Source organism: Pinus tabuliformis, chromosome J (assembly GCF_031772625.1).
Source record: "Pinus tabuliformis cultivar Carrire ecotype Pingquan chromosome J, CPIR1, whole genome shotgun sequence".
Taxonomy (NCBI): domain Eukaryota; kingdom Viridiplantae; phylum Streptophyta; class Pinopsida; order Pinales; family Pinaceae; genus Pinus; species Pinus tabuliformis.
The window spans coordinates 126,150,249-126,160,549 of NC_142295.1; positions in this window are offsets into that span (position 1 = coordinate 126,150,249).

The following is a 10,301-nucleotide window of genomic DNA, read 5'->3' on the forward strand; positions in this document are numbered from 1 at the left end:
CTATCTCTGCTAGGAGATTGTCTTCTGACACCAAATATGGCCGGGGATGCCATTTCTTCCTTGTGTACCTGCGAGACTATATGTAAATTATGTGGAGGTTAGCCTTAAACTTCGCGACATTGATATATTGCTTGTATAGGCTCGGTAAAAGGTGAGGGTGCTGGTTCACCGACATGTGTAAGTCCATATGATATAAAACAAAAAACATTTTGTTCTCCTGTGCTTGTGTCGGTTTGTTAGTATACCATAGCAGGGCATACTGCACGACTTTACAAATATCTGAGGGTACTGAAGGGAACTGTGAATATTTTGACTCTTGCCGGGAAAGTATCGTAATTATCAAAATTAACCATGTGAAATGAAACATAGAAACTTTCTCCTAAGCCTTGCAAACTCATCCAAAAAATATTGGCATCTATATGCGGCCCAGTTGTATTGAACCCAATTACAGAACTGCGTAGCTAATGAAACCACCGGTGCAGGGACTTCATTATCCCAACACTTCCTCATGATTTTTCTAGCCAATATATGTGTTGTGAAGAAAACTCCCAGGTCATTGATCGAGTTGATATCATAACCTCGCTTCCCTTTTTTCAGTCCAAACTTCTTCTTCATGTTTTCTGATATGGATCCTCTTCCCCATCCATAGTCATCCATATTGCACCAACAAGAGAAGTTGTCTTACAAAAGTTGTGCTCTCTGGGCTTCTATCCAAGTGCAACACATTCAACATATTCAGCAAGCCTGACTGCGCCAATCCAACCATCCACTATTGCGATTCTAACTTATTGATGATGCTAGACATGACAACATTTAGGGGATCACCTTGGTATGAAGTCCCAACTAGACATCACACCGTTTGGTACGGGAGTCCCATCCGGTATGATAGCTCGATTTCCATTATCTTAAAGATTTGCCTCAACTCTTGCTTGTCACCACAGGAAAGTGGTTTGCTTTGTCTTTGAGTAGTGAGATTCACGTGCCTGGTGATTCCTAGTGTTACTTGTGTCAATGGTTCTTTCACCATAGACAGAGATGGTGGGAGTGAGTCCCAAGTCGGATGAGAGGAAATCCCAACTCTGTTAGGAACACACAACACAACAGGACATGCACAACTTCCGAAGGATTAGTACACACGGATGCGACAATCACAATGCACAAGGAAAGATAACACGTACAACACATAGTGGAGGAGTTCACGTGAGTGTGATGGTCGTTATATCAAGTTTATGTGAAAGGTTTGTCTGATGTCTATGGAGGTAACCAACATGGGTAGGAAATCGTTAACAACTTATACAACACATTTTCATTAATATATATGTATTACAACAATTGAATGAGTTCAAGTGTTAAACAAAAGTTAAAGCAACATGCATTACAAGTGTTCAAGATTAGTCTTACAACAGTTACAACACATGTGTGAAAACGTTCTGGCCTGTGAGTAGGCTTCTAAATTAAGCGAAAGTTACAAGACACATCGTTACACCATATATCACTAACCCTATGGGTGGGGCATTGGAGCCACTACTTACTCCTCAAAGAAAAGATTACAAACTCTCTAGGCTATGTGGGAGGAGCCGAGGTGAAAAAGGCCTTTGCATGTACAAATGAGGGGGCATGTATAGCCATGGGTGAAACTGACCCTTGTGGCTATTCGACTTCCTTCATGACTGTTTGACTTCTATGACCTTTTGACTTTACTTGACTCTTCATATGACAAGTGGGTCTCTTGGACTTCCACATTACATTACATTGATTGACAGTATGGCCCAAAGTAGACATGTGGATGACATGACCCATGACAAGACTCAACATGAAAGTGTTGGTACATTCGTGTTGTTGCTGGTATGCATGTCGAGATGCAGTGTTGTTGGGTGATGAATGTCCTCATGGTGTGTCACAACTTCACCTCCGCATGGCAAGGTGCGTGGAGCCATTGATGGCCGTTGGGTTCGCTTGATGTTGCATTTGCACGTTTCTCCTTGCTTGTATGTTGGCATGCATTGACAGGTTCATCTATTCACAAAAATTGCATGTTCGCCCATTCGTCTATGCACGAACACATCCTCGCATGCTCACTCATCTGTCTGTCTGTGAACACATATTTTCATGATTGTCCATTCGCGAGCACATCTATTTGCATGCATCATTCGTTCATTCGTTGGCGAACATGTCCTTTTGAATGTACTCCCTTTGTTCATCCCATCTGTCATTGTGCCATATTTGTTTGTGTACCCGTATCTGCAGTCACTCATGATGAGATGAGATCAAATCCATAAATCTCCTAGTCTACCATGATGCATGATCGTTTTGGATGTGGGTGACTGGGAGGGAAGACAAGGTTGTGAGTTTCGAGTTGGGATGGAGGCTCGGGCACTGCTAGTGAAAATGATGCAAAAGTCAGTCGGAGATGGTGACAGGTAATCTAGATTAACAGTGATTGTCTGCGGGGTCTAGCTCAGCTGGAGGACAAAATTGCGCAATTTTTGGGAGGAGCAGTCCCGGCTGCATGAAGGCTAGGTAGTCAAAATCTACGCAATTTTGGAAGGAGCGGGCAGCGTGTTATGAAACCAGCTCACAAAAAGATAGAAAAGATAGATCAACACCATAGAATTCAGCCTCTTCGAGGGGGAAACCTCCTTTACATTACACAAATGAACAATTATTGGATGATACAAATGACAATACCTCCTTTCTATTTATAGGAGTCTAAGGGGTCATAATATAATCGGAGCCGACATAACAATAATAATGCAAGGGCACAATAATAACAAAAGTGGGCTTCTATGGGGTGTAATAATAACAATATGGGGACTACATAGGCACAACAATATAATAAGGGGGTTCTATTAATAACAATAAGGGGTTACACTAGTAGTATAGGGACCTAACATGCCCCTCTCCTTCAAAAAGTGTTGTCCTCAATGCTTGAGTAGTTCTTGATGCTTCTGTATAAAATTCTTGTCCTCCCATGTGGAATCTTCAATGGGTAATTCTTCCACTTGATGAGATACTCTAAAATTGATCGATTTTGTAGCTATCAAGTTCTTGTTTTTGTGACTGCTCTAGGCTCCAATATGATTTTTCCTTCCTCGTTAAGTTCTGGCAATATTGTTTCAACTAGGATCTTCTGCAACTTTTGAATGAGTGGCCACACTTCTTTGTCCTTCTTCCATTCATCCCTTGCTTTGGTTATCCAATCTGGTTGGATAATAGAAATAGCACAAAACAATGCTTTCACATCATCATCCTTTCTTGAGGGTGCATTTGGAACAACATTTTGCTTCCCTTTTTTGTAGATGATTTCAAAGTCATAACCCAACATATTTGCGACCCATTTTTTCTTTTCCTCTAAAGAAAATCTTTGTTCTAAAATGTATTTAAGACTATCATGATCCATTTTTACCTTGAACTGTCTTCCCATTAGGTAAGGTTAGCATTTCTTAAATGCATGTAGTATTGCCAACATTTCCTTCTCATAAATAGCTTGCTTGAGATGTATCCGTAAAAATACCCAATCTCCTACATCAAAACTTCTTTCACTGCAATGTTGATTTGCCCATTGTTTCATTCGATTCTACACCAAAGTGGCATTATCCTTTAAAAGTTGGAGAACTTGTTGTTGATGCTTGATGTGATCTTTCATTACTTGAATGTTTTTCTTCTTGATATGTCCTTCTATCTTGAGAGTTTGAGGAGTCGTAATTTCTTCCAATGCATTACAAGATATGGTTGGATTCATTTCTTGATGCTCGATGTGATCTTTCACTTCTTGAACATTTTTCTTCTTGATATGTCCTTCTATCTTGATATTTTGAGGAGTGGTAATTCCGACCAATGCATTACAAGATATGGTCGGATTCATTTCTTCTTTCTCGATGTGATCTTTCACTTCTTGAACCTTTTTCTTCTTGATATGTCCTTCTATCTTGCGAGTTTGAGGACTGGTAATTATTACCAATGCTTTACATGATATGGTCGGATTCATTTATTATTTCTTTGCAGTTGGTTCCTGGTGTATATCCTCTTCTTTTGATTTTTCTCGATCCTTTTCTTCCTCCTCTTCATAATCTATGTAAAATAATTTCTTCTCAGCACACTTATGACCTTTAGTGTATTTGCTATCACAATTGTAACAAAGCCCTTTTTCTCTTTTTTCTTCCAATTGTTGTCATGTAAGCCTTGTAGGTTATGGAAGGCTAGGAGAAAAAAAACTTCCATAATTATAGTCATGAGTGGTGGAATTTCTTTTTTCCATAATTTCGCTTTCAATTTTTCTTGTCAACCTGAATGCCTTCTCCAATGAATCAGGTTCCCAAAGACAAACCTCATGTTGAATGTTATCATTTAAAGTCCCTATGAAGACATCAATCCTTTGCTTCTCTGGAATATCATTTACCGTTATATTCAATTTTTGAAAGTCCTTAATGTGATCTGTCATTAAACCCTTTTGTTCGAGATTTATCAATTGGCTAAAGAAGGTGTTACTCTTTGTATCCTCATAATGTGCTATCATTTCTTCCATGAAAATTGACCAAGTGACAAGTGATTTACGAGAACAAATCCCTTTATACCATAAAAATTGATTTGATTCTAAATATAAAGATGCAATATGTACCTTTTGTAATAGTTGAACCTCATGTAGATCAAAATATTGCTCCATCTGTAGTATCCAATTTACCAGATCCTTGCCATCAAACTTCCTTATATCACCATTTCTTGATTTTAGGAGCTTGATCTTGAAATGACTGTAACTCAGTAATTTAAGATCTCCAAGTTCTTAAATTGCGTCCTGCAGTAGCCCTCTGAGTCCTCTTTCTAACCTTGCAAGTTGGATTAGAATTTGATTATCCAAGAAGGATTTATGCTCAATCTCCTAAGATGACCTGATTATATAATGTTTCAGTAGAGCAAACTTGTATGAAGTGCTCCGTGTCACTGTTCCAACCTTCGGATCTGAAACTGATATACAAAAAACAACAGGCCATCCTCTTTCTGAAACTTCTTACGAAATTTCAATCTGAGGCTCAGAACAAAAGTTATGATGATTTCCCCCAGGTCACCTATTTGGAATGTAACTTGGGAGTCTGCAAAAACCCTAACTTCCTCAGATCATATCGCGGAAAATATAGTGAGACAAGCTCTGAAATTCGTACCCAAAGTGTAGAATGATTTCGTCTCAAATGGTTTTTTTTTAGCTTTTGAAAGATCGTAGAAAAAAATCTATAATGAAAATTCGATGATGACCTGTATGGAGTAGCGAAACCCTAGAATCCAAACCTCTGATACCAAATGTTAGGAAACCAGCTCACAAAAAGATAGAAAAGATAGATCAACGCCTTAGAATTTAGCCTCTTCAATGGGGAAACCTCCTTTACATTACACAAATGAACAATTCTTGGATGATATAAATGACAAGACCTCCTTTCTATATATAGGAGTCTAAGGGGTCATAATATAATCAGAGTCGACATAATAATAATAATGTAAGGGCACAATAATAACAAAAGTGCACTTCTATGGGGCACAATAATAACAATATGGGGACTATATGGGCATAACAATATAATAAGGGGGTTCTACTAATAACAATAAGGGGTTACACTAGTAGTATAGGGACCTAACAAAGTGAGAGCCTTGCAGAAAAAAAATCGAAATTCTTGGAGGGAACTGGCAGCTGGCTGTTGGGACCTTGGCAGCAAAAACTACTCAATTCCTAGAGGGAACTGGTAGCTGGCTACTGGGGCTTGGTAGCAAAAATAGCACAATTCCTGGAGGGAACTGGCAGTTAGCTGCTGGTGAGAAAAATTGTGTTGATGCTGGGAGACTAGCCTACTGATCATCTCTGCATAGTTTTTGAGTTGAGCAGACTGTTGGGTAGTAGAGGGATTGCTCCTGAAATCTGCACAGTTTTCTGGGTAAGTAGCCGACTGACTGATAAGTGGGCTGGTTGGAAAAGCTGTGCAATTTTCTGAGGGAGACAGGGACGGGCACTTGGTCTCTGTCTAGCCTGTTTTTGTAATTTTCTCAATCAGTGGAGTGGGCAAGGTCTATAGCCTCTGCAGAATTTTTTAGGGGAGTCAGTCCTGGGGTGACTACCAAGTCAAACTCTCTTGTTGACCAGCATTGAGGTTGATTGATCAGCTTGTACGAGCGCACCTTTAAATGGATTTCTTGGTGCTTCTATGTTGTTATAGGTGACAGCCGATTGAGTAGATGGTGAGGTAATGGTCTGGCTATCAGAGGGTACTCTGGTTGTGAGAACTTTAGAAAAATAACTAAGTGTGTGAGCGAGTGAAAAGGTGCATACATGAACTTACAAACACACACTTATATGACTTGACGACGAGACGACTCAAATGATCCTGACACACATGCTCAACATGAATGACCGACGGTGTGAGCGACAAGCATGACACTTGTGATTGATCATTTGATGACCACGACAATGCTTGCACAAAAGTGTATGTGACTCCGTGTGTAGCGCGATTGATGTTTACACAGTGAAAACAAGATGTACACATGAAGCGAAGACCTTGTGTATGACTAGAACATGGTTGCAAGCATGATATTGACATCAACATGCAAAAGTTGTCTGTCAAACGATCAAGTAAGGTGTTAACACCCAGGTTGTTCCCTATGACTCCCAAGGGAATACGGCCGGGGTAACCACTAACCAATCTTTGGATTACAATGCCTAGCCACACTGTAATCAGAGAGGGCTCTCTCTTTATAATTTGTCTCTGTTCTGTGGAGATTTTAGGCTAGATATGAAATGAGGGTGCTTAGTTTTATGCTTTGGTTGAGGGATATCTTTCTGTACTTGAAGTGTGCAATCTGCAGATGAGTTTATTTCATTGGGCAATGGAGTCTGTGGCTACAAATGTTTAGAAACCTTGAGATGATTTACTGAACTTATAGGGCCATTTGAATACTTCATATAACAAAGTTAGATTATGATGGTGACATGTGAACAACCAGTGAAAAGCATTCAAGAATTTTCCACTGAGCTGGGGTGTGGGAAAGAGATAGATGCCTCAGGAGCAAACTTGAATTCATGAAAATATTTATCACAGTGAAAGATATAGCTTGAAAGTGTAGCAATTAAGAATTACACCTCATTTACTCTATCTGAAGAAAACATTTATAACAGCTTAGACTGAGTTCAGGGTAATCTATGATCAAATCCTGGAACTATTCTTTTACTTTGCCATTAAGTGTAAAACTTACAAACATGAAAGAAGATGATAGACTAGAAAACATATAACGCAGAGTTTTAAAGAAGACTTATTGTGCTATGAAACATGCAGGAATCCTGTAACAGTCAGCCAGCCACCACAGTGCATCAAGGAACACAGAGCTTTGGAAATTCCATCCACCTTTTGTATTATTTCTCTGAGAGTTGTACAGCAACAGAAATATAGAAATGAAATCAACAACAACCCTTTGCAAACTCATTCGAAGGGGGCTTTATAGAAATGTTTATACAAAATATCTCAGGCATTGAGTCATCTGAGAGAGAAATATCTTCATTACTTCGTACAGAAAAGTAGAAAAGAAGTTATTACAGCTTTGAATATAACATAACTGCTCTTTAAGTCTGTCAGAGGATATTTTGACCTTTGGAGGTCACTGAGTCAGTTGGAACGCTTTGCTTTAATGCTGGAAGATGTGCCTTTACGTTTGCTGCGCTGTATCTTCTCGGCCCTGCCACCTGTGACTGTGCTTATTGCTGTGGTGACCGAATAGCCCTGCTGAGTTGGCTCAGCTTTTCATCCTTCCTTTGTATGCTTATCTACCAAAATTTTCCCTGTGTATGATCACTTATAAATTTGCAAAAACTTGACATTACAGGTTCTGGCTTGATAATATTAGCTGTGTCAATCTATTCCAGACTTCCTGTGTGGGCAATTAGTGCTTCACAATTGCATCTATGGTTTCATCTGCTTCTGTATATTTATAGAAATTTGGAGGCACATCGAACAGATGATTGATTTCGTTCATGATGAAGAACAGGTTTTCCACCCTATTGTAGAGAGTTTGCCCTGATGCTGGCCCTGATTCTGCTGAAGTGCTGGGCTGTTCTGCAACTTGACTTGCAGCAAAGGCATTGACCCTTTTAGCATAATTTTCATGGGTAAGCAGTCTTCCCACACTGCTTAGTATGCTGGGGAGGCCTCTGTTTTGTAATACCTGAAACCTGTCCATGAACCTGTTGATTTCGGTTTGCATATCTTGGCTTCTCCTTTCTAATGTTCCAATCAGGTTTCTTAATGTCAGGACCCTTTTAACCATTGAGATTGTCTCAGTCCTGTTAGCAATTCCCATGGTGGTCAGTTGAGAGCTTGTCCTGTGATTTAATATGTTGATCATCCTATTGGCAGCATCAGGCATGTTGCCAAGGCTTGCTCTTGCTCTGTGTATCTCCCTATTTGCCTTTGTAATGAGCGCTGACTACTCATCTATGGTCTCAATGAAATGCCACTGATCAGTAATGGACTGGCCAATATTGGCCCATAGGACTGTTTTGAGCTCTGCTGTCACCTTATCAAGTGTGAGCTCTTTCTCAAGCTCAGTTATTCTCTTTTTGAGAGCTTTTATATCTCTTTCCTTCTCAGCCACATTCTGTTTTCTCTTATCATACCTTTCATTTATTTTAGCCAAAGATTCTTTGGCTTGATTAAGCTCTAACATTTGAGCTTCCAGGACTTGAATCTCATTCTGAAGCTTCTGCATATCCAGACTATGAGTCTGCTCTGTTGTTGGTGCAGCTGTCGATGTAGTTGGTGCTGTTGGTTCTGTTTGTTGAGGAGGAGGAGCAGTAGTTGGAGCAGCTTCCGCAAGGTTGATTACTTCAGGAGGAGGCTGGGAGGTTTGACCTTCTTCTCTTTGTTTCAAGGCTGCCTGTAATGCTGCCTTTGCAGCCTCCGATTCTCCCAGCTTTTCTTGAGTTTGGATTAGCTGCTTGTACAGAGACACCAACAAGGTTGTGGCCTCTTGATCATGTCTTTGCTGGGCAACATCATCTGTTTGAGAGTGAATTGTGGCTGGGAGTTTGATCTTTCTCCTCAAAGCTGCCATGTCTGCATCCCTCAACTTTAATATCTCTTGTATGCCCTTGATATCTTTGGGATCATGCCCAATCTCTATGATGATGTCTTCTAAGGACCTAATTCTGTTGTCCTTTGCTTGAGAGAATGCTTTCTCCAACTCAAGCTGAGTAGCTGTGTTGTTAAGGCTACTTTGTAGCCTGTAATTATCCAATGTTTGGTCTGCCAGGGAAGCATAGACCATCTCACCCGTTTGCTTATGCAGTTCTATTTTGTCCATTGGGTGGATATCCTTGGCAAGGACCTCCAGGTTGGTCCTTAAGTAGTCAGAGGCAGATTGGGGCTGCACTGCTGTTGGCATAAAATGACTCATGATCATTTTGCCTTCCTGCACATCATATGCAGACATGAGTCTTTGTTGATTGGTGGGAGCCATGTTTAACAGATGGTTATACAGCTGTATTTTGATGGGCTCATTTCTCCTCTTAATGTCGATGAACTGCTGTTTAATGCTGAGTCCACCTTCCCTTTGCTGATTTGAGGAACTCACTTCTCCTCCCATTGCTCTATCCTGTTCCTGTTGAAAGGAACTTGCTGATGCTTCCCTGCTGGGTGGGACCATACCAAAAGACTGTCCTATTGGCATTTCTTCCTCTAAGAAGGGATTGATTCTCTGTCTTTTCTCCCCATGAGTTGTTGATGTTGTAAGGGGAGTCTCTCTGTCCCTTTTCCTGCTTGTATCCTCCTTTTGTGGAGTTTGGAGGATTGATGCCTCAGCTGAAGTTTCTTGCCTTGGAGGCACATTTTGTTCAGTGGATTTAGGGGCTTCCACTGTTTGCTCTTGTTGGACAGGCTGCTCCTGTCTTTGTTCTTCTTGCTGTTGGTGTTGTGTTTGTTGCTGCACTTCCTGCTGCATCATTTCTTCTTGTTGTTGCACTAGTGTTTCCATTTGCTCTTCAGTCATAGGAGGCGGCTGTTCCATCTGCTTTTCTTTTCCTTTGCTGGATGTCTATGGAGTATTCATGGCAGCTTGCTGATGTGTTGTTGAGGATGAGGCAGCTGCTCCAAGTTGTCTTTGATATGAGAGGGGAACCTGTCCACAAGTTTCCAAGTCAGCTTCTTTTTGAATATTTCTAGCCTCTCTTTCTAGCAGCTCTTCACTAGTAATTTCCTCTTCTAGGGTGCCCTTTTTCCAGCTTAATGCATTGGCATACTGCTCAATCTCAGGCAGCCTCCTATGTGCATAGGTAC